This window comes from Cynocephalus volans, chromosome 2 (assembly GCF_027409185.1).
Source record: "Cynocephalus volans isolate mCynVol1 chromosome 2, mCynVol1.pri, whole genome shotgun sequence".
NCBI classification, from domain to species: Eukaryota; Metazoa; Chordata; class Mammalia; order Dermoptera; family Cynocephalidae; genus Cynocephalus; species Cynocephalus volans.
The window spans coordinates 111,651,969-111,679,359 of NC_084461.1; the positions used below are offsets into that span (position 1 = coordinate 111,651,969).

Sequence of the window (27,391 nt, forward strand, 5' to 3'; positions counted from 1 at the left end):
TTGAACTTTATTAAAAGGAAATCCCAATGGAAGAAATATCTTAAAAGACATTGCTTAGGAGGCAAACACAGTTATAAATGCATTCAAATCTAAATGCCAACTCCTACACAAACATATGTTAAAGAAAACAAAGAACTAGCAAGCTAATGAATGACATGAAATCTCAAATTAATCCTACCTAAAGGATTTAATTATCATATTAAACTGATTTCCCATTCAAGATTATTATACACAGATCATTTAAAACAAGAAAAATATGGGGATGCCAGAATGGTTGGTGTACCTACAAATAACATTTATAGTGGTTCTGATGGAACAGGAAATATGAAATGTCTTCTAGGGTAAAGAAGCAGATCACATTTCATATGGCAAGAGCCCATGAAAGGTTGAGCTAAATCCAGAGAAAAACCTAAATCCTGTACCTTTGCAGTCCTGGACCAGGGAGCTAGAACTCCAGCTGTAAAAAGAAAATTCGCCATCTCTCTCCCTTCTAGCAACACTTCATCCAAGGCCTAGCCCTTGACAAAGTAGAGTACTCCCTAGGAGACCCTAGAGGGACAGACACCTGGCAAGTGGACTGGTTTCCCTTCACTTCCCTTCTGGTTGTCAAAGGAGTCACAGAATTCCCAGCATAATTCAAGGACACATATTGCTAGGGTGTTGGGATCAGAGAGGCAAAGGTGCTTACAGAGAATATTTAGGTTGGGTGTCAGTGATCTGAGAAGAGAGGGGTTGAACCTTCCTTGGACTTCAGGGAGAAATAGCAATTAACAAGAATTAAGAGGTGGCAGAAGTAGAGACAGCTTCTGAGACCCTACTGGCTTATCTTATAAAGGGGTCCTAACTGGTTAGACAAAATTTGCACATGCACATAATGGAATACTATGTCATGAATCCCACTCTCTGACCACCCCCCCTACCTTTTGAGCTAATTTGCTCCAGCACTCCAACTCCAACAATCTTACGACTCCCCCGGAACCTCCAATCCATTGATCCTACTGCCTTTTCACTCTCTCTTCGCCCCTTGATGTCCTCTCTTCCCGAACCAATTTAAACAAATGGTCTGTCATTATAATCATTCTCTTGCATGCACCCACAAATCCTTGTCTAGTCTATTAGCAAAACTGTGATCCAACTATTTGTCAATTCTATGCCTGAACTCTTGTTGCTGAACATGACCGGAGAAAAACATACTACTGTGTTGAATGGTCTTACCTTAAATTCATAACCACAAGACTCAATGAGCCCTTAATGCTGCCCGGCAATTATTCCTCACTCCATTCATTTACACATTCTCACTCTTCTTGACAACAATTTCACATTGACCTTTCCCCCTTTAACCTCCAACACCTTCTCCCCTATCCTCACTCTCAGACAATGAGCTTGCATCTCACTTTATGAAGAAAAGTGAAGCGATCCAAAGAGAACTTCCACAGATTCCCGCCACACCACCTCCTCACCTACCAGTGTCTGTCCACATAGACTCTGCCTCTCCACCTGCTATCACAAATGAGCCACTGTGCTCTGCTGTCCCCATTTGTGTGCTGGATCCCTACACACCTGTCTACCCTACAGGATTCACTTTAGCGACACTCCCTCTCTTCAATATCATTAATTCCTCCCTTTTATCGGACCATTCTCAGCAGCATACAAATCTGTGGTTATTTTTCCCATCTCAAAAAAATCCTTCTTTTACCCCACATCTTCCATGGCTATCACTTCATTTCTCTGTTCCCCTTGCAGCAAATCTCCTTAAAAGAGGTTTTTCCATTTCTTTCCTTCCATTATTTCTCTTTTTCAGCTTCAGTGAGGTATAATTGAAGTAGTCTAAAGTGCACAAATTTAAAGTGTATAATTTGATCAATTTTAACATATGTAAACACTGTCAGACCATCACAACAATCAAGATAATGAACTTATCCCTCACCTTCCAGTGTCTCCTTTTGTACTTTCTCCTTCCCTCTTACACTCATTCCAACCAGGCTTCTGCCATCACCACCACAACAGAACTGCTCTTGTCAAGGTCTCCAGTTACATCCATGTTACTAAATCCAACAGTCAGTCCTCATCTTACTTGACCCCTCCGCAGCACGTGACCTAATTGTTTTCTCCTTCCATTGTGGTACACTTCCTTCACTTGGCTTCCAGGACATTATACTTGCTTGGTTTTCCTTCTGCCTCACCGATACTCTTTATCAGTTCTTCCCCTTCTCACTTTCATCTTATGCTAGAGAGCACCAGGGTTCAGGCCACGGCTCTCTTGCCCTCTGTCTACACTCACTTGCTTCCTGATCCTCAGCCAGTAACATGGTTATGTCTTCATTTCAGACCTCTCTCCTTTACTCCATACTTGTATATCCAACCGCCTACTTAACATCTCCATGCAGCTGAGTACGGAGTTCTCAAATCAACGTGTCAAAAGCTGAACTCCTGAATCCGTCACTCTCAACAAAAACTTTTGCACCTGCACTCATCTTCATCTCAGTCAATGGCATCTCCATCCTTCCAGAAGACTTGTACTTATTCTTGATTCTTTCTTTCACCATGGCTACCAAATCCATCAGAAAATCTAGTTGGCTCTATTTTCAAACTATATCCAGAATCTAACCACTTTCACTAACTCCCCTTCTTCCACCCTGGTATGAGCCTCTGTCATCTCCTGCTTGGATCACTACAATAGTTTATAACCTTCTTTCCCCTCCAGTCTATTCTCCAAATGACAGGCATATTGATTCCTTTAATAATGAAGTCAGATCACATCATCTTTCTGCTCAAAACTCTTCAATGGCTCCTGCTGGAATAAAAGCCAATACAATCACCTAAAAGGCCCTACATGTTCTAGCCCTTCCCCCATTATCTTTCTGACCCCGTATCTGACTCACTTCCTCCTCTCCACCCATACTGGCCTCCCTGCTGTGCCTCAGATATGCCTTTTCATTGGCTGTTCCTTCTGCTTAAAATGATTTCTTCCAGGTGCAGCCACTTTGGACAACAGTCTGGCAGTTCCTCAAAAAGTTAAATATAGACTTACCACAGGCCTTAGCAATCCCACTCCTAGGTATATACCCAAGAGAAGTGAAGACGTACGCTTTCATATACATGGATGTTCATAGCAACATTGTTCATAATAGCCAATAAGTGAAAACAACGCGAATGTCCATCAACTGATAATGAATAAACAAAATGTGGTGTATCCACACAACAGAATATTACTCAGCCATAAAGAAATAAAGTACTGACACCTGCTGTGACATGAATGAAACTTGATGGCACTTAAGTGAAAGAAGCCAGACACAAAAGGCCCACATTATATGATTCCATTTACATGAAATGTCCAGAATAGGCAATCCGTAAAGACAGAAATTTGATTAGTGCTTGCCAGGGGCTGGGGGAAGGAGCATTGGGGGATGACTGCTAATGGGTACAGGCTTTTGGTGGGGGGATGATAATGTGTTGAAATTAGATAGTGGTGATGGTTGTAAAACTTTGTGAATACACTAAAAAACACTGAATTGTACCCTTTAAGAGCATGAATTTTATGGCATGCAAAATATATCTCAATTTTACAAGAGCTTTCTCCCCAGATATCTGCCTGGTTTACTCCTTTACCTCCTTCAAGGCTTTGCTCAAATGACATTTTCTCAATGGAAACAACAATCATCCTACTACCCCCACCAGCTCTCCTGATTCCTCTTATCTTGCTGCATCTTTTAATCCATGTAGTGAGAATCAACTTCCAACATAATATATACTTCACTTAATAAGTTTGTTGTTATTTTTCCCCACTTAAATATAAGCTCCATGAGTTCAGGGATTTTTCTCTGCTCATTTATGTAGTGTCAGTGTCTAGAATAGTGCCTTGTATATCAATAAATATTGATCGAATGAATAAACTAATACCAAGCAGACATTAAAATTGATACAGAAGAACATTGAATCATATGGAATAACATCCATTTATTCTTAAATGAAAAAAGTGGATTATCAAACAATATATAGTATATAGTATATGAAGGTACTTCAAAAAGTTTGTGAAAAAATAGAATAAAAAGATAATATGAATCTCTCCATGAGCTTTTTGAAGACCCCTCATATACTGTATTATCCCCAATTTGGTAAGAAATAGAAAATGTAATACACATAGAAAGTACATTGGGAGGATGAGATATATCAAAATACATCAAAATCCTTGGGTGCTGGGATTATAGTTTATTTCTTAAAAATGTGTTTATGTTTTCTAAATGCATAAGTTTTGGAATCAGGCAGTTTGTGATCTAATCTATGTTCCTTTTCTTACTGGCTATGCAAGTCTGAGCAATTTATTCAACCTCTGATGACTCAGTTTCTTCATCTTTAAATGAAGATTATAATAGTACTAACCTCACTGGTCTCTTTTGAAGATTAAGTGAAATAATACATGTAAAGCACTCAGCACAGTGCTTGGCATATAGTAGGCACTTGGCAAAATATTAGCTGTGATTATTCCTTTAAAATAATCATGGAGTTCAAAATGGTGGAATATGTATTATACTACTTGCAGAATTTTTTCCATAAGATATTTTGAGTCATACTTTGACCCTGGTAACTTCCTTTGAGTGAACAATGAACTTGAGCGTACTATCTCATCTTTGTTATTATACTTCTGTATGCCCCTCCGATCATTTTGAGCCCATTTATTTCCCTGCTGACTGGGTTCTCAAGACTCATCTTTTCCCTGTTGATTTTGGGTGATTGATGCATCTGGCCAAGAGCCGATTAGATGCACACAATAGCTCTGTCCGTAAGCCATTGACCTTTTATGTTTCCATTTGAATTCTTTGGACATTTTTCTCCATTGTTCAGTGTTTCCTCTGCAGTTCTGGCATAACTGTAACCTAGGTGCTCTTCTCCCTGAGAAGGATACAGAAGTTAAAGACAAATGGCTTGATAGCAAACTCTTGCTTTTTTTCCAGCTAGATTCGTTTCCTTGGGGGGAGGTGGGGGAATCAACAGGGCAGAGGGAATCTTAAATTTGTTTATCTTTCAAAATTTATTATAAAAGTAGTGTATTCTCATGATAGTGCAAATTTACTCATTAAAGGAGGCATAACATCTCAAGTTCATATACCACCCCTAGTCCCAATAATCTCTTGTGGATAATTCTTGGTTTTTGTTCTTCTGGTAGTGCTTTTATCTCCCTCTCTTGATATATTAACTTTAAGTACTATCTACTACTTTCCTGTTTTAAAAATAATTAGAAACTTAGCTCATTACCTTTGATTCCCTCCATTCTCCTTTTCCCAAATTTTATTATACTTTTCACTTTTAAGTTCTTTGCTAACTTTAAATAACAGGCCTAAACATTTATTTTTTAACCCATCAACTCAGGATAGCATCTCTTAACTGCCCCCAATTATGCAAACTGAGGAAATGACCACTATTTCATTGCCCTCCATTGCTCCTCCTTCCATCACCCAAATTCTGTCAGCATATCAATAATTTTACATTCTTAAGGTTTATAATTTGAATTATCTATAATCATAATTGTCTTCAGATTCTCCAAAAATAAATTCCAGAAAAGCATTCAAGAAAGAGCATTCAATATTACGATTCTATAGATATTATTCACTTCAGAACCAAGTAGTGTGTTTGGACCCTGGGAGAAGGAAATATTGGGGTCCCCAAACATGTTGCTTGAAGGAGAAAGCTCCAAGCCTCAAGGTCAAGCCTTTTTTATTTTATTACATTATATAGTTGCTCAAAATAAAAATACATTTTCATTTCCTACGTAGTTAAAAATACTATGCATTTTTTTTTACAGAGGTTTTGTTTTTCCTTGACAGTTCTAACTACCTTTGTTTTTTTCTTATTGACGAAAGTAGCATACTATTTAACCTTAATGCTAAGATTATATAGCTGGTTAATCAAATCATTACAGGAAATCCATGTGCTTTTTGAAGATGCACTTCCTGTAGCTTTTTGACTTCATGTAGCAATTCAAACAAAACACACTGTGTTTTAAACCTGCCACTACTCCTGGATTTCTTCCCATTGTACTCTTTGAGATTCGGATCAATACTTTCTTGAATGATGTTTCTTCTCTCTTTTGGGTTCTCTGCTTCCTTTGCTAGAGAATGTTCTCTAAACAATTGTGTTTTGTTTTTGCAAAAATCTTTATTCTGCTTTTATACTGATTAATAGTTTAATAGTTATATAAATTCTGGGTTCAAAATCATTTTCCCTCAGAACTTAGATGTAAGTCATTTTCTAATGTCTTATTGCTCTAAAATATGGAAGAAAATGCCAGTCTGATTCTTATTTCTTTGTAACTCTTTTCCCTTCTGAATACTATTAGCATCTTCTCTGTACCTTTTGTGTTCCAAATTTCATAAGGATGTGCCCTTTTAATCTGAAGGTTCTTGGCTTTCCTCGGGTCTGGGGAACGTTCTATTATCTCTTTAACTGCTTATTGGTCCCCCTTGTCTTTCTCCACTCTTTCTGAAACTCTAATCAAATGTTGGACTTCTATGGGGGTGTCTATGCCCATTACATTTTCTCTTGTATATTCTATCTTCTTATCTTTTTTTCTACAGCTCGAGATATGAGATGTTCAGTTTCCCTGGGTTTGGGGTTCAGGACGCACCCCTAGGTTTCAAGCCACTCTCCAAGGTCTCAGACCCCTCCTCTAGGACCTCCCCACTAGAGAAGAGTTACTGCTGCAAGTTGAACCTATTTTCGGACCAGAATGAGACCTCAGGGGCTGACTTAATGCAAAGCTGGTGGCTGGGCATGCTCAGTAGAAAGGGGTTATATAACCATAATAGCCGAGCATGCTCAGTAAAGTGGAATTTATATTCATTAGATAGCATAAACATGTATTTGATAGCGAGACTATAAAAGTTGCATCTCAGCAGAAGGCAGCGTTGTTGCTCACTTTTCTGAGCCAACCTGAACGTGGCATGCTTTCTTTTGTATCAAACTTAGGGCAGGCAGCTGCTCACTCCCTTGAGCCAGCCTGCACTCTGTACTAGCCTTTAAGGGGGTGTTTCTTACTTTTGTATTGGACCTGGCATGGGCCCTGCAGGGTCTCTGGAGCTAGGGCGCACTCTGTGAGATGTATCTCTTACTGGTTACATTAAACCTGTTCTCACTTTCTCCTCCGGCATCAGGTTTAAGACAGTTACTTGACTCTATTTTTTTTTTTTTTTTTTTTGTGACCGGTAAGGGGATTGTAACCCTTGGCGTGGTGCCACCCGCACCGCGCTCAGCCAGTGAGCGCACTGGCCATCCCTATATAGGATCCGAACCCGCGGCCTCGGAGCGCCACTGCGCTCCCAGATCCGCACTCTCTTGAGTGAGCCACAGGGCCGGCCCTACTTGACTCTATTTTAAACCCAGTAAATAAATTTTTAATTTCATCCACTGTATTTTTAATTTCCACTGTTTTTATTGCTTACTTCCATTTATATAGTAACCTCTTATTTTATAAATACAAAATATTTTTTTATTAAAAATGTTTAATAAATAAAATAAACATCCATGTATTTGTATCTCAGAATTTCTTAAAAGTTCACATTTTGTCCTTTGTGCTTCAGATGAATTTTCTTATTAAAGAAATAAGGCTACAGAGGTAAACTGAAGTCTCTCTTTGTTTCTCAGCCCTGCCCCCATTCTCCTCCCTCTTTCTCTTTCCTACGATCCTTCCTTAAGGATGTTTTTTTTTTCCAGTCCATATTTTAATATTTTTAATACATAGAGGTATCTATGAAAAATATACAGTACTGTTTTATGTGTATTGAAATTGTACCATGACATATGTATTCCAAATCATTTTTTTCACTCAGCACTGTTGCTGAAATCTATCCATGTTAACATATAGATCTAGCTTATTCATTTTTAATTGCTGTGATATTGCACTGTATTTCTTCACTCAACAAATATGTGCGTCAACAATGTTCCAGGAACTGTTCTGGCAGCTGGGGACACAACAATGAAGGAAGTAAAATATGAATATACACAAATTTATTTTATCTTTCCTCCATTAAGAGACAAAGCATTGGTCATGCTTTGCTGAACATCCTTGTACAGGACTTCTATTGCAATGCTTCTCTAGGGACTATTTCTAGGGTAAAACTGCTTGGTCATAGACCGTTTCCAGTTTTACTAGGTTTTGCCAACTTGCTTTCCAAAGCTCAGCAAGATGGGAAAATTCTCTACTCCATTCATCCTTCTTTGTTTTTGCCATTATGATGGTGAGAAATGGCACCTTTAAGCATTTCTTCTAGTAGTTAGTAACGTTCAGCATCTCGTATTTATTGGCCCTTTAAATCTCCGCATCTGTGTATTGCCTGAAGGTATCCTTTTGCTACCCATTTTTTGTAGTCAGTGGTTTGTCTTTTTCATATTGATTCATAAGGTTTCTCTATCTATGTAGTCTAGAAGCCAACATATTCTGTTTTATGTGTTGAAAAAAATATTTTTCCAGCCCAGGGTTTGTCTCTTTATTTATAGAGGCTTTTGCATAAAAGAGTTATACTTCTTAATGTAGTCTTTTCCTTTATGAACTGTCCTTTTGTGTATTGACTGAGAAATATCTCTTCCCCACAGTCATAAAGATTTTCTTCTGCATTTCTTTCTAACAATTTTAAAGTTTTATTTTTCACATTCAGGCCCTTAATACATCTAAAATTATCCATCAGTATGGGAAGAGACATTAATCTACCTTTCTTTTTCATAATGAGAGCTAAATCATTTATTAAATAATCCTCTTTTCCCATTATTTTAATGCCTTGTCTACCCTTCATATCCCACATATATTTGGGGTTTCTACCCAATTATGACGAATAGATATCAGATTTTAGTTAGAATCTTTTTAAAAACAATTTTCTTCTGGTCCCCAAATTGCCCATCTTTCCCCTAATCTTAAGACTTCTCTTGTCTTCACTTAAATTGAAGTCTCTTTGTTTACAGATGAAGAAACACAGATGCAGAGATCTTATACTTCTCATTCAGGTTCACACAGCAAGACAATTAGTAAGCTTGGACTAAGATCTCAACCTGCATTACTACCCTCTTTGCCACTAATACCCTCTTTCCTAAAAGTTTCCATTTTTTGTCAAATTTTTACTTCTACCAGCAGTTGAATGAAACTGCCCATTTCACCAAATCTTTGCCAAGACTGGGTTTTATCATTTAAAACATTTCTTCAAACTGGCAGGTTAAGAATGGTATTTCATTATTAGAGTTTCTTGACATAATTAAACATTTAAATAAATAAATATTAGGTGATAAATATTTCTTTAAAAATTTATCATGTGTTTCTTGTCTATTCATGTCTTTCCCCTAGTTTTTGATGGGTTTTGTGGGTTTTTTTTTTTTTTTGCCTTTTTATTAGCACTATTTAAAAATTCTGCGTATATATTAAAGATAGTAACCCTTTGTCATGTATGTTTAACTTCTAAAAAATCCTGTCATTTGTCTTCTGATTTTGTTTATATAGTCTATTTGACACAGGTTTTAGAAGTTAACCCTATCAATCAGTCATTTTCTCTGCCGTCTACTCCATCATGCCGTCTATTCCATCATTCCTGTACTTCCAAGTGTGGATAAATATTCATCCTAGATTTTTCTATGACTTTTATCATTTCATAAACACTTCAATCCATTTATAATTTATTTTGGTGTACTGTGTGATGTTAAAAGCTAACTTTCATTTTCTCCAAATGGTTTATCAACTGTATCAATCTTATTTATTGATAACTTCTTCATTTATATGTCACCTTTATCTATAGTAAATTCTTAAACATTCTAGAATCTGTTTGTAGGTTCTGTTTCATTAATCTGTCTATTCTTATAAAACATCACATTTTATAATTATTATAGTTTTATAACTCATTTTAATAACTGAAGAGTAAGATTCCCAACATTATTGTCCCCCAGATTTTACTGATCATTTCTGTTTATCTTCCTGATATTTTTTTGAATCACCATTTTAAAGTCAGTATTTTATTAAAAATGTTTTTAGCCAGAACAATAATATAGGAAGAATTACATATTGAAAATATTTAGTCTTCTCATCCAGGAACATAGTATATATTCAAAATCTCTTTTATTTTGCTCAGTAAAATATTTTAGTTTTACAAATACAAATTTATTACCAAATATTATATAATCTTGTAAAGGAGATCTTTTCCATTATATTTTATAACTACTTATTGCCCATACATAGGAAAACTATTGATTTCGTTTTACTTTGTGTATATGTTTTTACTTTCTATCAAATTTTTGTTTATTACATTACTTTCTGTTGATTCTTTGAAGTTTCTAGGTATATAGAAATATAACACAGAAATCATGATTATCTTTTTCCTTATTTCCTTTGATTTCTGTTTCTGGTTGTACTTTCCAGAATAATATTGAATGATCATGATGAAAATGATGCACCTTTGTCTTGTTCCTCATTTTATTGTATTGTATTGTATTGTATTGTATTTTTTTCAAAAAAAGATGACCGGTAAGGGGATATTAACCCTTGACTTGGTGTTGTCAGCACCACGCTCTTCCAAGCGAGCCACAGGCCGGCCCTTGTTCCTCATTTTAATGAGGTGCCTCCAGTTTACCATTAAGTATGCTCTAAGTTGTTTCTCTGGCCAAGATACTCTTGATTACATTAAGATGTATGTTAGTTTAATAAATCGTCTAGTTTACTTTTCTTGAATTGTAGGCTTTTTTTATTTTACAGAGTTCAAAAATTTTTGTTTTTCATTTCTAAAAGTCTACTGCTTTTGTATTCTATATTTTTTGTTTTTCATTATCTAATTCTTCATATTCCATTCTATGTTCCTAGTTACTTCTGATTTAATCACTGCTTTAAAAATAATCTTTGAATCCAGAAAGGGTCCCCGGATTGGGCAGTATACGAAGAAAGAAAGATCAAGAGTACTGAATAATCTTCTGCTTAATAATCAAGTGTGACTCATTTTTTTAAAATGCCACTTGTTCGCTTCAATAGAAATTGATTGATTCCTGGCATAGGGAGGAGACTCATTTCCACCATTTGACTGATTTTTATGTACAATATACAATTAACTTAAATATGAACAATCATTTTTTAAAAACCCAACCCCAGAATGATGTAGCTATTTCAAAGAGACAGAGGATCCAAGTCAATAAGCTCCCAATGGCCAACAGTGGAACAAACTGAGCAACAAAGTGATAGGGCAGATGGTCCCCAACTTCCGATGGACCAACTTAGGACTTCTCAACATTATGATGGGTTTATCAGGGTATTAAATGCACTTCTGACTTAGGATAGTTTTGATTTACGATGGTTTTATCAGGATGTAGCCCCATCGTAAGTCAAGGAGCATCTGTATTACATTATAGCCCGAAGTATAAAATAAACATCCATTAGTTCATACTAACTCAAATAAATGACTGTATAAGTAACTAAAGGGGTGGAGGGGGAAGGACAAATCTCTTATACAGAAGAAATCCAAATAATTTATGTAGATACTCTGATCTCAAGGAGGTGGAGCAAACTCCCCATTTCCTAAGTGTGGGCTGGCCATAGTGACACACTTCCAGGGAGCATAATGTGGAAAAGGGGAAAGAGAATAACTTTACCATGGAGAAACCTGACAACCAGGTTTGATGTTGACCTTGAGCAGCCAGGTGATGAAGGTCAGCATCACCGATAAGTCATATTGACAGTATGGTCCCTCGATATGATATGATGAAAATAGCACTTTACTTATGGTGTTTCTCCCCAACACTCATAACCCCAGTTTATTCCTGAAAAAGTCAGGCAAATCGCAATTCAGGGACATTCTACAAAATACCTGACCAGTACTCCTCAAAACTGTCAAGGCTGGGCTAGCTTGTTAGCTCAGTTGGTTAAAGTGTGGTGCTGGTAAATGTCAAGGTCCTCAAAATAAGAAAAGTCTGAAAAACTATCATGGCCAAGAGGAGCTTAAGGAGACACTGACAACGAAACGTACACAATGTGGGATCCTGGAACAGAAAAAGGATTATTAGGTAAAAGCTAAGGAAATCTGAGTAAAGTTTGAACTTTAGCTAATAACAAAGCATCAATCTTGGTTCATAAGTTGTAACAAATACACCATACTAAAATAAGATGTTAATAGTAGGGGAAACTAGGTGCAGGTATATGGGAACTCCCTGAACTATCTTTATAGTTTTTTCTGTAAATTTAAAACTGTTCTAAAAAAAGAGTTTAATTTAAAAATAATCACATCTTAAGTGATCACAGCTAATAATAGCTGCATGTTCTTAAAGCAGTGATTACTATTCCTCCATGGTAAACAACTCAGTAAGTAACAGACAAGCCAGCCCTGCTTGGTATTTCAACCTGCATCATTTCCTGAACTAATTACCAGTGCACCTTTGTCTGCAAGGTTATTACTTAGTTATAGTTCCACCGTGGGCACTCAGTTATGCTCTAAGAGCTCCTCTGAGAAAACAGCAAGAACAAATGAACATAAATTGTAGCACGAAAGGTTTGAGTTAGAGTTCTGGTGTGCTATGAAGCCAAGCTTTTTGATATTCTCTGCTAATTATCTTTTAAAGGGTGAGTTGATTGTACAATGATTTGGTCCAGCTAGGTTTCACCCCATCTTGGAGTAAATCCAGCAAGAAAGTTAATTTCTACAGTTTCCAGGAGGTCCTAAGAGTTTTTATGTCTTAAGTAGAAAATTTTCATAACTAAAAGTTGGCTTAAGTAGTACCATTCACCTAGAAATTATTCATCAAATTGTTTACGATCTCTGCCATTCTCTCCATTGACACACGATTTATTAATTTTATTCCAGAGATTTGAGTTCAGGCTGTATAAATCATGAATAAAGATTAGTTTAATAGTCACAATGCCCCCGGGACAATATTTCAAGTGAAGAAAACTCAAAATTGTCACAATGTGAAAATAATATGACAATCGTATCAATATTTGCAAATTGAAATGATATTCAATACCCTTAGAGAGGCAGAATATAATAAATCTTATTCCTGCTTATTTTATGCAAATTCTAAAACTTTTCTTTGTAATTTTTTATTAATGTTTATTAATATTTTCCCTCGTGAAAATGTTTTGCAAAATAAACCTGAGATCTTCCTGATCTGCCTCCAGCTATAAAGCAACACTAGACACCGACCTCCTGCTACTGTTTTGATGACTTAAATACTTTGCGAAAATAATATATAACCAGACCCCCACATGCATTCACAGCAATGACACTTTGCCATTTTTCACACATTAAAAAAGAGAAAGTTGTTTGGTAGTGTGGCAAATACCATAGTTTTAATACTCAAAATTATATCACATTGTTTCCACTGGCTTATTCCAGCCTTATCCTTTAAATCTTATAAAACTCAAATTGTTCACATACTCAAGTATGTCATTGTGATTTTTTAAAAAATGATCAGACAATAAATACTCTGGTTAGAAGCTAAGCACTCACCAGAATGAATTAGAAGTGGCTAGGGCTAAGGGGAAATGGCTCATTATTCAGGTAACTCAATGTTTCTATTATTTATATTATTCTTATGTAGCTGATGGTACGGTTAGTACAGATAATGAGATAAAGTGTTAGAGGTCATTCCAGCTACAACTTTGTATACTCAATGACATCTCTTATTGTAAACATTTATTTCAAATGTCTGAATCTGGATGTGTCAGATAAAGAAAAGACAAATACAGCAAACAGAACCAAACACACTAAAGTCCTTCTCACTAAATTCCCTCCCCACTTCACTAATGGTATTTTGTTCCTGTCTTTGAGGAACACTGATCTACATGCAGGGTTTGCATAGAGGTTATCAAAATAAAATTTTAGAGAATCATTAGAGGGGAGAATTCGATGTATTAAATCTCTAATCAGAGATGCCAAAACTCAGAGTCAGACATCTGTCTTTCAGAAGCGACCACCGTAAGGCTGATGAAAAAGGGTTCATGGAAAGGTCAGAATAAAATGCCAACAATTACACTTCCTATTATAAAAAATATTTATGAGAAGCAATACAATTTGTTCCTTTTTTGGCCCTATGTTGTCCCCTATTCATTTGTATAACTACAGTATTGAATTTACTTCATTAGCTACTATTTGGGAATGAACAAAATTTGATTAAAATTCAAATATCATTCCATCCTGATGTAGTCTGCCCTGGTATTTCTGGATCTAATAAGAAACTATGCCTCATCAAACATATATAATTTGGCTTGAAGTGGTAATAGTGGGAAGCCAAATTTATAGTCATAATAAAGTTGTCTTTGCTGGATATTTTCATTTCATAGTACAATATGCTTTGGGTAACCTGTCCCCAGGCACTCACTGAGTCATTTTAGCTCATTCTGGGTGGAGCTTGTTTACATCCTATAATCACACCATTAACAGTCACTGCTAAATATAAACACAAAGAAGAATATTACTGGTTGTTTCACAACCCCAGTGATGCCACTACACAATTATATGGACAAGCTTTAGAATCATTTAGAATCACAACACTGAAGCTACCATGGTTACCCATTCACAATGTAAACAAACAAGCATCTGCAAAACAACACAAATATGCAGTATATTTCTTTGTCCTACAGAGTTAGGGAGGCTGCATCATGGGAAGAAATAAGCATGGATCTATAACATTAACATGATAGTTTTGCAATGTGAAAACTCAGGAAGGAAGTTTTGGACAAATTGTCAACGTTCACAGAACTCGGGTTCACAGGAGGCACACAGTACCTACCTGCTGATTGATTCCAAAATTCAATTAACTGGCTGTGTCTCTGTGGGCTAGTCATTTCACTTCCATTGTCCTTAAATTTCTTCACTTGGAAAATGAGGGTATTAGATATTCCATGGAAGTTCCCTTCCAGTCTAAGGTTAGATAACAATATGCATATATATGTATAAAATAACTATATGTTTTCATACTAGCAACAATAATAAAACTAATATGCTCTACTGATTCTGTAACTTGTTACTGAGTCCATTTTATTTTATTTTTTAAATAACAAAGAATTTTCTTTCTGTCTGTGTAACTGCGGGAAAGTTGATGTTCTCTAAGCTTTAGTTTCCTTATACATAAAATGAAGATAACAGTAGCACCTATCTTTGTTTATAAAATGTCATGAGCATCACCCAGATAATGAATGTACTGTTTAGCCCAGTGCTTGGCACACAATAGGTACACAGTAGATTTTCCTCTATTGTTTTCTAACCCTATTTATTTTGCTTATGAAACAAGTGAGCAAAGAATGAATAGTGTTATGGTTGTCTACTTGGAATAGAAACTATTTTTATGAATTGTTACAAAAATGTTTTTGATAAATTACAGCTACATAGCAGAAATACCTACATTTTGGCAATTTAGTTTTCAACAGAAGGAAGAGACCCTAAAATAATGTAATTCTCCCTTAAATGATAAAAAAGAGTAATTATACAACATGTTTGCTATTTGCAGGATAAACTAGACAGTATTAACTGTAATACCCATATAAACTAAAATAGAAGATTTGACCAATCTTAAGTAACTTGTCAAAGTTCTCAAGGAGAAAAAAATTATTGCTAGCTTAAAAAAAAAAAGGAAATGATACATGTAAGAAGAAAATTAAACAAAATAACAAAAAACACACCAAATACCCATATCTTCTGCTTGATTAAGTGATATAAAAGGTATTCGCTATAGAGGTTTATTTATTTGAACTAAGACAAGATTAATTTGATATGACACTAAATATTTTTTAGAAATAGAAGCTGACAAAAATTTAAATTTAGTTTTAAAATCAGTAGATCTTTCAAAAAAAAATCTGGAGAGTTTTTGAGCAGTCAAAAAAATGCAAGTGGGGGATTCTTCCTAATTGGTATACACTCTTCTTTCAGGAAAACAAAAGAAAGACGAGGATGTCACAATGTCAAGGGTATTGATGTTAAACTCTTGATACTCATCAGAATAATTCACCAAAATCTTATGTCATTCCTTCTTACTTCTCCATGTAACAGAGAACCAACCTAAGGGGCAGCATCAGAGGCCTAAGCACTCCTACTTTGGGCCCTAGTTTCAATATTAATTAAAAAAATTTAACTGTCTTACATCTTCACCTATTCTGGTTAAGGGGACTAAGTGAGCTTGCTGCTTACTTGGGCCAAGTAGTCAGAGTCAGCCTATCTACATCCTTCAGTAGATACCTTGTGGGGAATTTGACAAAGTCAGAGATCTTAAGCTAAGGTTAGCTTGATTTCACCCCAATACTGCCAGACCATAACCTCTGAATTCCTCCTCTCTTACTCTCTGCTATACCTCATCTGTCCTTGGCCTGAAGATGGAACTAACTTCATAAGTTAAAAAGCATAACACACATAATGTTGAAGATAATGAGATTTGCCTCAATGGCATGTTCAAAGGAGGACAGTCCCTTACTTAATAACAATGGTGCCAAGCGATATGCATTCAGTAGAAACTGTACTTCAAGTATCCATACAACCATTCTGTTTTTCCTTTTCAGTACAGTATTCAATAAATCACATAAGATATTCAACCTTTTATTATAAAATGGCTTTGTTAGATGATTTTGCTCAACTGTAGGTTAATCTAAGTGTTCTTAGCACTTCTAAGGTAGGCTAGGCTAAGCTATGATGTTCAGTACATTAGCTGTATTAAATGCATTTTCAACTTTTGATATTTTCAACTTATGATTGGTTTATTGGGACATAACCCCATCAGAAGTTGAGGAGCATCTGCAGTCTGATGTTATAAGGCTAGTTCAATCTGAGTCTCCCTGGTTGCTCTATTTGATTTATGTGGGGTCTTCAAAAATTTCATGGACAGATTCATACTATCTTTTAATTCTATTTTTCCACAAACTTTTTGAAATACCCTAATATATAAACATATCACATTTCTTAGTTAAACTCTTTATGGGTATGATTCATTTCCTTCCTGACAGACTTCAATTTCTCCAGATTCAGTAGTTGGGGAAGATGCAATACTGGCTATTCCATAAAGGCCCTAAGCACAAGTGCAAAGAGAAACATTTACAAAATGATCTTTAAATGGAAAGCCTGAGACTGAAGAATTTCCCTTCTTTATGGTACATATCTTTGGAAAATTAATCTTAAAAATGATTTCATAGAACTTTAACATGTGAGTCCAGTGATTGTTTTCCTTTTGTCCTACAATGGTTGTTTTTCAAGAGAAAGAGGTAAGAAATTCCACAGCCTAGGCTGTGATCCATATAGCAAATGCATCTTAATCCCTCAGCCCATAGGTCTTTTAAATCTCCTGAGCATGTGGGAAGTCAAGGCCAAGTTCTGAAAAGAAGCAGGATATTTCAGTATAAGATTAGCTGAAACAGTTGAGGCAGAGAGCAACATGATGAGACAGTTTGGGGTCCAGGCTTCTGAGCAAGTGAGCTAGACTGGAACCTGGTGAGAGAAAGACCACACTCTTCTCTCAAACTAGCCAGCCTAGCACAAATGGAGGGCCAAGAGGGCATAACCGCAAGGAAAATGGGGCTTATTAGAAGATAACGGAATGGGAGCCTTTCTGACTTCCAAGGGGAGAGAGGGAACATCCTCCTGGTCAAAGTAAAAAGGAGAGGGAATTTATATCCTAGAACACATCCCTGTATTTCTTATGATGACTTCTTTCTCAATCATATTGGTAGACACCTTTTTTAAAACTTCAATTTGTTAGCAAGTATGGACCAGAAACACTGCCAAAGGTTTTACATAAATGAGATAATTGTCTTCATAACAATCATGAGATATGGATAATTATGACCCCTACTCCTCAGATTGCAGATGAGGAAACCAAGGCTCCATAAATTAAAGAATAGGCCCATGGAAAGAAGCCAAGATTCTCACACTGGTCTGACCACATCTTTAAGCTGGAGCTCTTTATCACTAAACTCTACTGCTCCTCTTTCAAAGAAAGTCAACTTTCAAAACAGTAAATCACAAAAACTGCCATGATGTTGAATGGTCAAGGACTCAGTCATATTCATTGCCTACTTATAAGAAAGGAACATAAGTAAATGCTGTTTTAGAAATAGTTTTTACTTATCAGTATCTGAAAAAAAAATTTTGTCCTTAAAACTTTGGTTGAGATATTAACAGTATACTAATATTAATGCTGGTTAAAGCTTAAAAAGCATTAAGAACCATATGGGGGAAGGTTTACATAAATACAAAGTGAAGTTCATAAAGCTGTACACAAAATAGTGAGCCAGTGAGGGATAAAAACCATTAAGAGAGAGAGAATTTTCTCTCTACTAATTTGTAAGCCAGGGTTATGGGCTTTAACTGGCCCTCTGATGCATTGATAGTGGGAGTACAAAATGGTGACAATTCTTGGGAAAGAGTTTGGCAGTTCTTAAAAAGTTAAAAATATATATAACATATGACCCAATGTTGGGTATTTATCCAAGAGAAACAAAACATGTCTATAAAAGACTTGTGCATTTTTATCCACACAAATGGAAACAACAGGTAAGTGGGTAAATAATCTGTGGAATATTCACATAGTAATGAATACTACTCAACAGTAAAATGGAATGAACTATCTAATAACATGCAATAACATAGATGCATCTCATAGACAAGATGCAGAAACAAAGAAGCTGGTCCTAAGAATATACACAGTTTGAGTCTGTTTTTATGATATTACAGGGGCAAAACTAATCAATAGAGACAGAAATCACATCAGTGATTTCCTGGGGCAAAGTGGGTGCTGGGGTGGGAAACCATCTACAAAGGAGCACAAAATCTGGGGAGATGGAAATATTCTATATATTTATTGGGATGGTGGTTACACGGGTGTATTCATTTGTCAAAAGCATTCAACTGATATGCTTAAAGTATTTTATTACATGTAAATTATACCTCAATAAAGTTATTTTTTAAAAAGATTATGGGCTCAGAAGAGAGAATGCATTAAAAAACAAAAACAAAAACTCTTCCATCTTAGTTTTTCTTCCCCCCATGTTTTCTGTATCCAATGCTTGTTTCAGAAAGGAAGTTTATATCCTGTTATTTTTCCTTAGTTGCAAGGTAGCTTTCTGTTTATAAATGTCAAACAGGAAAATTAGAAGACTAAAATAAAGCTATTAAGGATTTTTAAGCCATCTTATCTGGCTAATCAGATTGTCCAGATACTGAAGTTTTAAGAATGGAGCATTCTTAAAATGCTATTTTCTTAAATAAATATTTACCTCCATATGCCTTAAATAACATTTACTGAAATAATTTAATCCTCTCTGAATGCCTCCAGGTCATCACTGTGAATATCAAAAGTTGTGCTATTTTGTAATATAGTGATGACATCGAAGTTTGTTAGGGCACATGAGGTTGTTTGCTTCTATGCTAAGTGGCCTCTGACATTTTTAAGTTCTTGTATTTGCATCTTATTCTTCCCTGTTTCTCTCCTGTAGCCTTTCTTTTTTTTTTTTTTTTTTTTTTTTTTTTTGCTGCTGCGTATTACTCTCCATTTAGGAGTTGCTTTTCTCTTCTTTAACCTGCTAAGATAATCAAGTTAACAGAAATATACATGGAACAGTGGTCCCCAACAACAGACTTTCAAACCAGCAATTAATTGGTTTCAAAAGAATCAACTGGAAACTTGTTAAAACTACAGATGCCCAGGCCCTATCTTTGGTGATTCTAATTTCAAATTCAGTATACATCATACATGAGTTTTTAATTATAGAGATCCTTGTGTATATTTGAACATACACAGAAGTCAAGAAAATAGCGCAATGAACCACCACATACCCGTCATCCAGCTTCAAGAATATTCAACATTTTGTCAGTCTTTTACACCTATCGCCCCTCCTCTTTTTTTGCACTAGAGCTAGGGTTGGCAAACTATGATCCTATAGAACAGATCCAACCTGCCGCCTGTCTTTTAAAACTGAGATATAATTTATATACCATACAATTCACTCTTAAAGTGTACAATTCAGTGGTTTTTAGCATTTCACAAAGTTGTGCAAACATTGTGACTATCTAATTCCAGGGCATTATCATCACCCCAAAAGAAACTGCACACCCATTAGCAGGCACGCATTCTCCACCTCCCCCAGCCCCGGCCACCATTAATCAACTTTCTGTCTTGGCACCTATTCTCTATACCTTTTTGCCTATCCTGGACATTTCATGTAAATGAAATCATACTATATGTAGCTTTTTGTGTCTGGCTTCCTTCACTTAGCTTAATGTTTTCTAGGTTCATCCATGTTGTAGCATGTATCAGTACTTTATTCTTTTTTATGGGTAAATAATATCCTATTGTAAAAATATATCACATTTTGTTTATCCACTCATCAGTTGGACAGCTGGATTGTTTCCACTTTTTGGCTATTATGAACAATGCTGCTGTGCACATTCACGTACAAGGTTTTGTGGGAACATATGTTTTCAATTCAATTGGTTATACACCTAAATGTAGAGTTGCTGGGTCACATGGCAACTACTATTTAGCTTTTAGGGGAACTGCCAAACTGTTTTCCAAAGAGGCTACACCATTTTACATTTCTACCAGCAATGTATGCGGGTTCCAACTTCTCCAAATTCTTGTCAGCACTTGTTATTGCTTATCTTTTTGATTCTAGCCATCCTAGTGGGTGTGAAGTGGCATCTCATTGTGGTTTTGATTAGAATTTCCCTAATTAATGATGTTGAGCATCTTTTCATGTGCTTATTGGCCATTTGTATATCTTCTTTGGAGAAATGTCCATTCAAATCTTTTGCCCATTTTTAAATTCTTTTTTTTTTTTTTTTTTTTTTTTACTGTTGAGTAAGAGTTCTTTTTCTGTTCTGGATACTAGATTTTTTTTCAGATATATGATATGCAAGTATTTTCTTCCATCCTGTGGGCTTTTTCCATTTCCTATCTTGATAGTGTCTTTTGAAGCACTAAAGTTTTTAATTATTTTTTCTTTCATTGCTTGTGTTTTAGGTGGCATTGCCTAATCCAAGATCACGAAGACTTACACTTATGTTTTCTCCTAAGAAAACATAGTTATAGTTTTAGCTTTTACATTTAGATCTTGCTCATCTGAATTTCTAAAAGCGTCATATATATATGATTAACTGAGGCCTTTTTGTCTACTTTCTGGCTTCTTGCTCAATTGTAGATGGCTGAAATATCCAGAGAGCTGATTCTGGAAAAGTGTGTACTATTATTTAGGTATACAATTAGCTGTTAGTACCAAGAAAATAAAATAGACTAAACATGTTTAGGAGGATCTCCTTATAGTTCCAAGTTTAAAAACACAGACTGTTATCTTAAGACATTTTCAGTGTGTACAGTGCCCCACAGTTCTGATCCAGGTATTGGGAAATGTTGTGGAGAAAAGTAAGCAAAAGTCAGCAGCTGGAACCTAGTTTCCAACCAAGAGAAGATGGCATGGATGGCCACATATTTTTCATCTGTAGAAAGACATCCAGGCACAAACACAGTTTTTCCAGAGATACTGAGGCCAGTGGTTCTCAAACTTGAGTCACCATCAGAAGCACATTGAGGGCTGGTAAAACCCCAAGTTTCTGGGTCCCATCCCCAGAGATTCTGCTACAGAAGGCTGGGGTAGGGCTATGAATTTGCATTTCTAATAGGTTTCCAGATGATGCTGATGATGCTGGCTCTTAGACCATACTTTGAGTACTTACCAAACATTAAGCAAGTATTAAGCCTGGAGACTCATCTGGTGATCCTCCCTGGTGATGAATATGACAACAGCATATTGAGGAAGTCAAGGCTGTGAATATAGTTTCCAAATTTGGTTAAAATTTCTAACCATTGACAGTCTCATTTCAGGTTCCAGGCTTATTGTCAATTTCCAAACATCATTTGGTCACTCACTCAGGAAAGTATATTGATTTCAATAAAATTAGCAGGGATTATCTAAATTATTTTGCTGATATTTGCCAGTATTTGATCTTGCTCAATGCATGTGGACATCAGCTGTGGGTTAGGAATGTTATTCAGGAACATCCACTATGTTTGTGATAATGTATTTGACCTGTGGCCAAATGGTACTCTTGAGAGATGTGGTTGTGACTTTGACAGACTGAGCCAAAGTTAAATTGTGATGAACTGCAAAGGAATTTTATCAGTTCCAGGATGGTTGCCAGCTGAGTTGGGCAAAAGAGTGACTTTCCAAAAATGTCGAGAGCAATCCACATTTATTCTGTCACCTCTGTTTGTAGTTTTCTCAAAGATCAGCTAAAAACTTCATTTTCCTACTTTCTGCCATGTCCAAGACCACACGCTTAAACCTGAAAACCAAATGTTAAGCCATGTTCCTGCCGCTTACAAATCAGCAAGAACAGAACTCGGCAAGCTGAAGGAAGTTTATAGTTTTGCTGATGTCACATGAGGCAGAATGAGACCTCAGTTTGTCTAGCTATCCTGTGAAGAAGCAGGAAATTTGTTTCTGTTGGTAAGTTAAGGACATTCAAGAACAGAGAGAAATCTAACAGGCTGGCTACAAGAAAACATTTTTGCATACATGTTCTTATAGCCACACCTGAAGTCAGTTTAATTATGTTTGGAAAGAAGTAGAACATTTGCTCTAAGAAGAAAAAACAAAAGTTCAATGCCAACCCTGTCTCCAGCATCCTGCAGCAGGTCTAACGTAACTTCAGTGCTGCTCTACCTTCAACTGCTGACTCTCCAGCCCTCTGTCTCCCAGACCACGCGTGGGTGGGATCCAGCATCCACAACGTGGCAGTCCTTACAGTGCTCCAAGGAGGACAGAAGCATTTTCTTTTAAATAGACTGCAACAAAACCCAAAGGAAAGCCAGCTAGTTATCTTAGTATCCATTATGTCCACAAGAGGAAAATGTGTGTGTAGCATGTTAATCTCAGTGAGTGGTATTAGTCACTAGGCTTCTAAGAAGTTTGACAGTATTAGTCCACCCTCACTTTTCTAAACTACAATGGTAATAACTGCATTTGCACAGAAATCACCCAACTGGCTAGCTTAAAATCATTATCATTAAATTACCATATGATTCTTATTTTATGGGTACAAAATAGTTGATCTCAGTGAACTGGCAACTTAGAAACTTCAGAGGTAAATTAGAGCAATTACTAATAAATTATACATGTGATAATTAACAATTTGTCTATCACCTAGAATATGAGGAAAAACTGCCAGACTCCCTGGATCTGCAATTCTGAACAGGTATTTTCATTTTTTTCTTTTCTGAGACCAAAAGCTTTCATTATCCATACCAATTACATCATTACTCTTACGGCTTTTGCAGAGTTCAACATTTATAATACAAAGTTAGGAATACAATGGGTAGGATTTGCATTGTTTGGAACAGATGATTTGACTACTTAAAATTAAAGAACTAAAAACAACAACAACAACAACAAAACCAAAATCACCTCCCAAAAACCAAAAAGTGCGTTTCATGTCAGCTGTCCCTAAATAAATCCATAGAGGAAATAATGGCAAGAGATAAGCACAAAGTATCTCTTCATTCATAATTCCTATTCATAATCATTACTGCGCATCGTTTCTGGGTGAGGCGGGCTGATGAAATTAAAGGAAGTTGTGTGTTACAAATCACGCATAGTTATGCAGGAGGAGATGAAATTAGGTCAATTAACAAGATATGATCTTTCTCTTGTCTTGCTGCTTGTCTCACCTAGGCCTTGGGTGTGCCATTCAACATGAAAGGTGTTGACATCACTCATTAATTGAGGGCCAGATTCCTCCATCAGCATATTCCTCCCACCTAGGACTGTCTCACCACCATCCACTAATATTCCCAGCAGGTTTCATTTTCTGTGCCTGCTGCTGTCAAAAGCTAAGTGAAGGGATTGAGAAGCTTCTACAACTGTATGCTTGAATTTATTCTCACTGGCCTCTTGTTCAAATAAAAACAAAAAGTACCCAGATCTTGGGGGAAGAAGGTCCAATCTCTATACCCTAGATGTCATGACAGAATGTAAAAAAAACACTGAAAAAACACGGATGTTTGAGAGTTTTGATACCAATCCCCAATATTTTCCAGCAATGGAAAAAAATCTGGTTTCTGCATAATATATATAACACATTTCCCCCATACACAAAAATTATGTACCTATTTCCCTACATCACATGATATCATACCAGTTTTAAAATATTCTCTCTACTTTCTTTTTGCCTTGAGTACAAATGATACCTTTGTTCATAGTCTCATATTTTTACATTTTACTTTTACTTATAATTTCAATATTTTCCCCAGGCTCACTACTTAGATATTTTTCTCAAATACTTGGTTACCTAATTCCATGTCACCAGTCTCCCTGGAGAATCTCATGGCAAACTCTCCCTTGAGATTCATTGATGTTACGGAGAAAAAGTGTAATCAACACTCATTGTCTTCTACTAGTGGGACAAGCAGAGTTTAAAACAAAACCAACCTCCCCATGAATTCCAAATGCCCTTCTAAATAATTCTGGTGCTATTCACAACCTGACCTGCATAGCTCCTTCAGGCTGCCTGCTGTGGGAGTTGTGACTACACTGTGTTTACATGTTTGCATGCTGGGTCACACTAACCCAGTAAACACTTTCTGTGGCAGCCTGTAGTTTGTGCAGGTCTGAGCGCAACTGTGAAATTCTCTCTCTCTGGAGCTCCCACCCAGTGGAGTGAACCAGAAGTACAGCTTCTACCTGCAGGGGATACACCCGCAACCCCGGCAGCCTCAGGTCATATCACTTTTGATTCGTGCCACATCTGAGCCTCTCCCCTAGTTAGGTGCTAAAGCAGACAATTGCAGGAGTGCAGAAAGTGGCAGAGAGTTTGAGGGGAAAGTTCCTCAACTCTCACATCCCTTTTGCCGAAATCAATTGTAATGACTCCACATAGTTCAGTAGTGCTTGAAAAAGAAAAGTTTGTATGTGGACTGCTGCTTCTGTGTAAGTATAGAGCAGTAAATTATCCATATTAGTCAGAGCATATATGATTCCCACTTTTGTAGTTCATCACTATACAAACTGCCTGAGGTGATGGCAGAAAAGAATATTATTTATGAACATTAAATATAATTTGAGAGCTGAAGGATTTCTTAGAGGAATAGATACTTTGTATCCATAATACTAAGCAAAAGCTATTTTTCAAGGTGGGGAGCCCAGAAAGAAGAAAAGATAGATGGGGAACCCTCCTTCCCCCAAGAGGGTTTGATTGCTGGGAATGGTGGTCCAGGCCCCTGGCTCCCACCTTCCCCTGTCAAGGCTACACCTAATCGAGGGGGAAAAATCCTGAAGAAAAATCATCCCAGGAGGGAGAAGCCCACGCAGTGTGTTCTACTCCTGAATTCTGTTCTTTGGACCAAAAGATCCCTCTGCTCTTCTTCTCCATATTTTGGCATTGTTGTCTGTGGGTAATCAGAGGCAGAAGGGAAAATAAATAAACTTTTCATAACACTCTTGCCCTTGTATTTTGTTTAGAACTCTCTGTTACCAAGGAAATTGATTAAGAATCTCAATTGGAAGTTTTAAAATCAACATCATTATATCAATCAAAAGTAGGACCTTTCTAGCACTTTTTATCTGATGAACTCATTTTAAAACACAATTCAGGGATTCTTGACTAAGACTTCAGATTACCACATTACAGTTATGGAGACTGTCACTATTTAGACAATAAGAAAATGGGTCTCTTTTTGTTACCTAAGTTCCATTTCTCATTAAGTTTTAAGTTCATTTTTTATTAAGTTTTTAGATATTCAATCATGCTCTAAGCATTACTTTATTCCAATAAATTAATCTTATCTATGACTTAAAAGTCTTAATGAAAAGCTATGTAAGTTATATGCAGCAGCTGAAGTCATCTGGCTAACATTCATCCTTAAATCTATTTAAAAGCAGAATATGGTATTCTAACTGAAATTTTACTATTACATTTTCATGTTTTCCTGTACATAATTTTAAATTATTTTTAACTTGTATAATATTCTGGTAAAACAACTGGGGTCATATTTCCTCATCAGCCACATTCTGCCAAGCCAGATGCCCTAGGAAGATCTTCTTTGCCATCCTGGAAGGATGCAGATGTGAGGATGAGAAAGTTGTTCTCCCAGGTATAGCAAAAGTAGAGTCGGTTAACCCACTGATGTGAAGGGCAGTAGGTTTTTACATAATGGATCAGGGCCTATGTGGGCAAAGCTGAAACCCAGAACATCTGTACTGGATAAAACTCACAATCATTCAAAAGTCAAACCTTCACGTGGATGACCCCAAAAGGAATTCAGAAAATTTAAAGCCCTTCAACTAGATCAATCTTCTCTAACTAGAAAATATATTTCATTTTCTCCCTTTGCTATATCATATCCCCAGTAGGACTGTTCCAATGCCTCTTTTGGTTTCCTTCACTCCCTTTGTAGCTGCCTGCTGTTCTTCTGTCCCTGTCTCTTTTGTAGCTCCCCAGGGTGACACTCAAAAAAAGCTCCTTCAATCAGGTTTCCACTGTCTTTTCTTCCCCCTTGGGATAACTTTCTCCTGCTATCACCCAGGGAATGATAGAGTGGATATTTCTCCTTCTGTATTCATGGGATAAGGCACACGTTCTTAACTCTTTTTTTTGTTCCTTTGCTTTTTTTTCCTGCTCATGATACATTGCTGATGTCATGTCCTCTACAGGACAAGTCTGGGTGTTCATACTGCAGTGTGGAATACCTTGAGGGTAAAATTATACCCAGTTCAGTGGAGTTTGGAGACAAAATCTTACATGACTCAATCAATTTTGTTCTGCATTTTGCCAGCCCTGACCCTGGGAGTCACTCGCTTGTCTTGTTAGTTTACTCTGATTTCAAATTCAGGTCCAAATCGAGCCCTCTTAGCTCCTCTGCTGCTTGGTCTCCAATTCCACTGCCTCCACTTCAGGCCAACCCAGCTTCCTTGCAAAGCCCTCTGCCCCTCTGCCGAGGCACTCTGTCCCTTGGTGATTTCCACGAAGCTGAGCATGCTTTCTAATTCCTTTCTATCGGGCTAGGGCTCCTCATATCCTCGACCTGCACTCTGCTTGCCCCACCCCTGTGGCAGCTGATTAGCTCAGTGTCCCCACCAAGCTCAGCTGTCTGTGGCTTCCTCCTATCTCCTCTCTCAGATCAGGAGCTAAACTGCCCGGAGCTCCTTCAGGAGCCCACTCTTTAACATCTGTAGCTGGCTCCTCGCTCCTCCCTCCACCCTCTGGGATCCCTGCCCCAACCTGGGCTGGGGGGAGAGCACACACATCCGCCACTCTGCCCATTCACCTGGCAGGCAGCCCACACAACTTGCCTGGGAATACCCTCACAGGAGTGCATCCTTGACCAGGTTTACATCCACCCATCCCAGATCTGCTTCTGCTCCCATCCTCCAAGGCAATTCCTAGAAACTTTTGGGACAAAGTTAGGTCTAAGT

General features: G+C 36.9%; 1 protein-coding gene across 2 annotated transcripts in view; it reads right to left on the reverse strand.

Annotated features, from left to right (window-relative positions):
• The window catches only part of MARCHF3 (membrane associated ring-CH-type finger 3), a 145,025-nt gene that overhangs the window by 71,753 nt on the left and 45,881 nt on the right, over nucleotides 1-27,391 (reverse strand). The window contains exon 1 of one of the 2 annotated variants that reach the window (XM_063087158.1): nucleotides 921-993. The exons of the other annotated variant lie outside the window; for it this stretch is intronic. The gene's annotated coding sequence lies outside the window, so the exon portion shown is untranslated. Of the gene's footprint in view, nucleotides 1-920; nucleotides 994-27,391 lie in introns of those variants that run through there. 2 annotated transcript variants of the gene reach the window in all.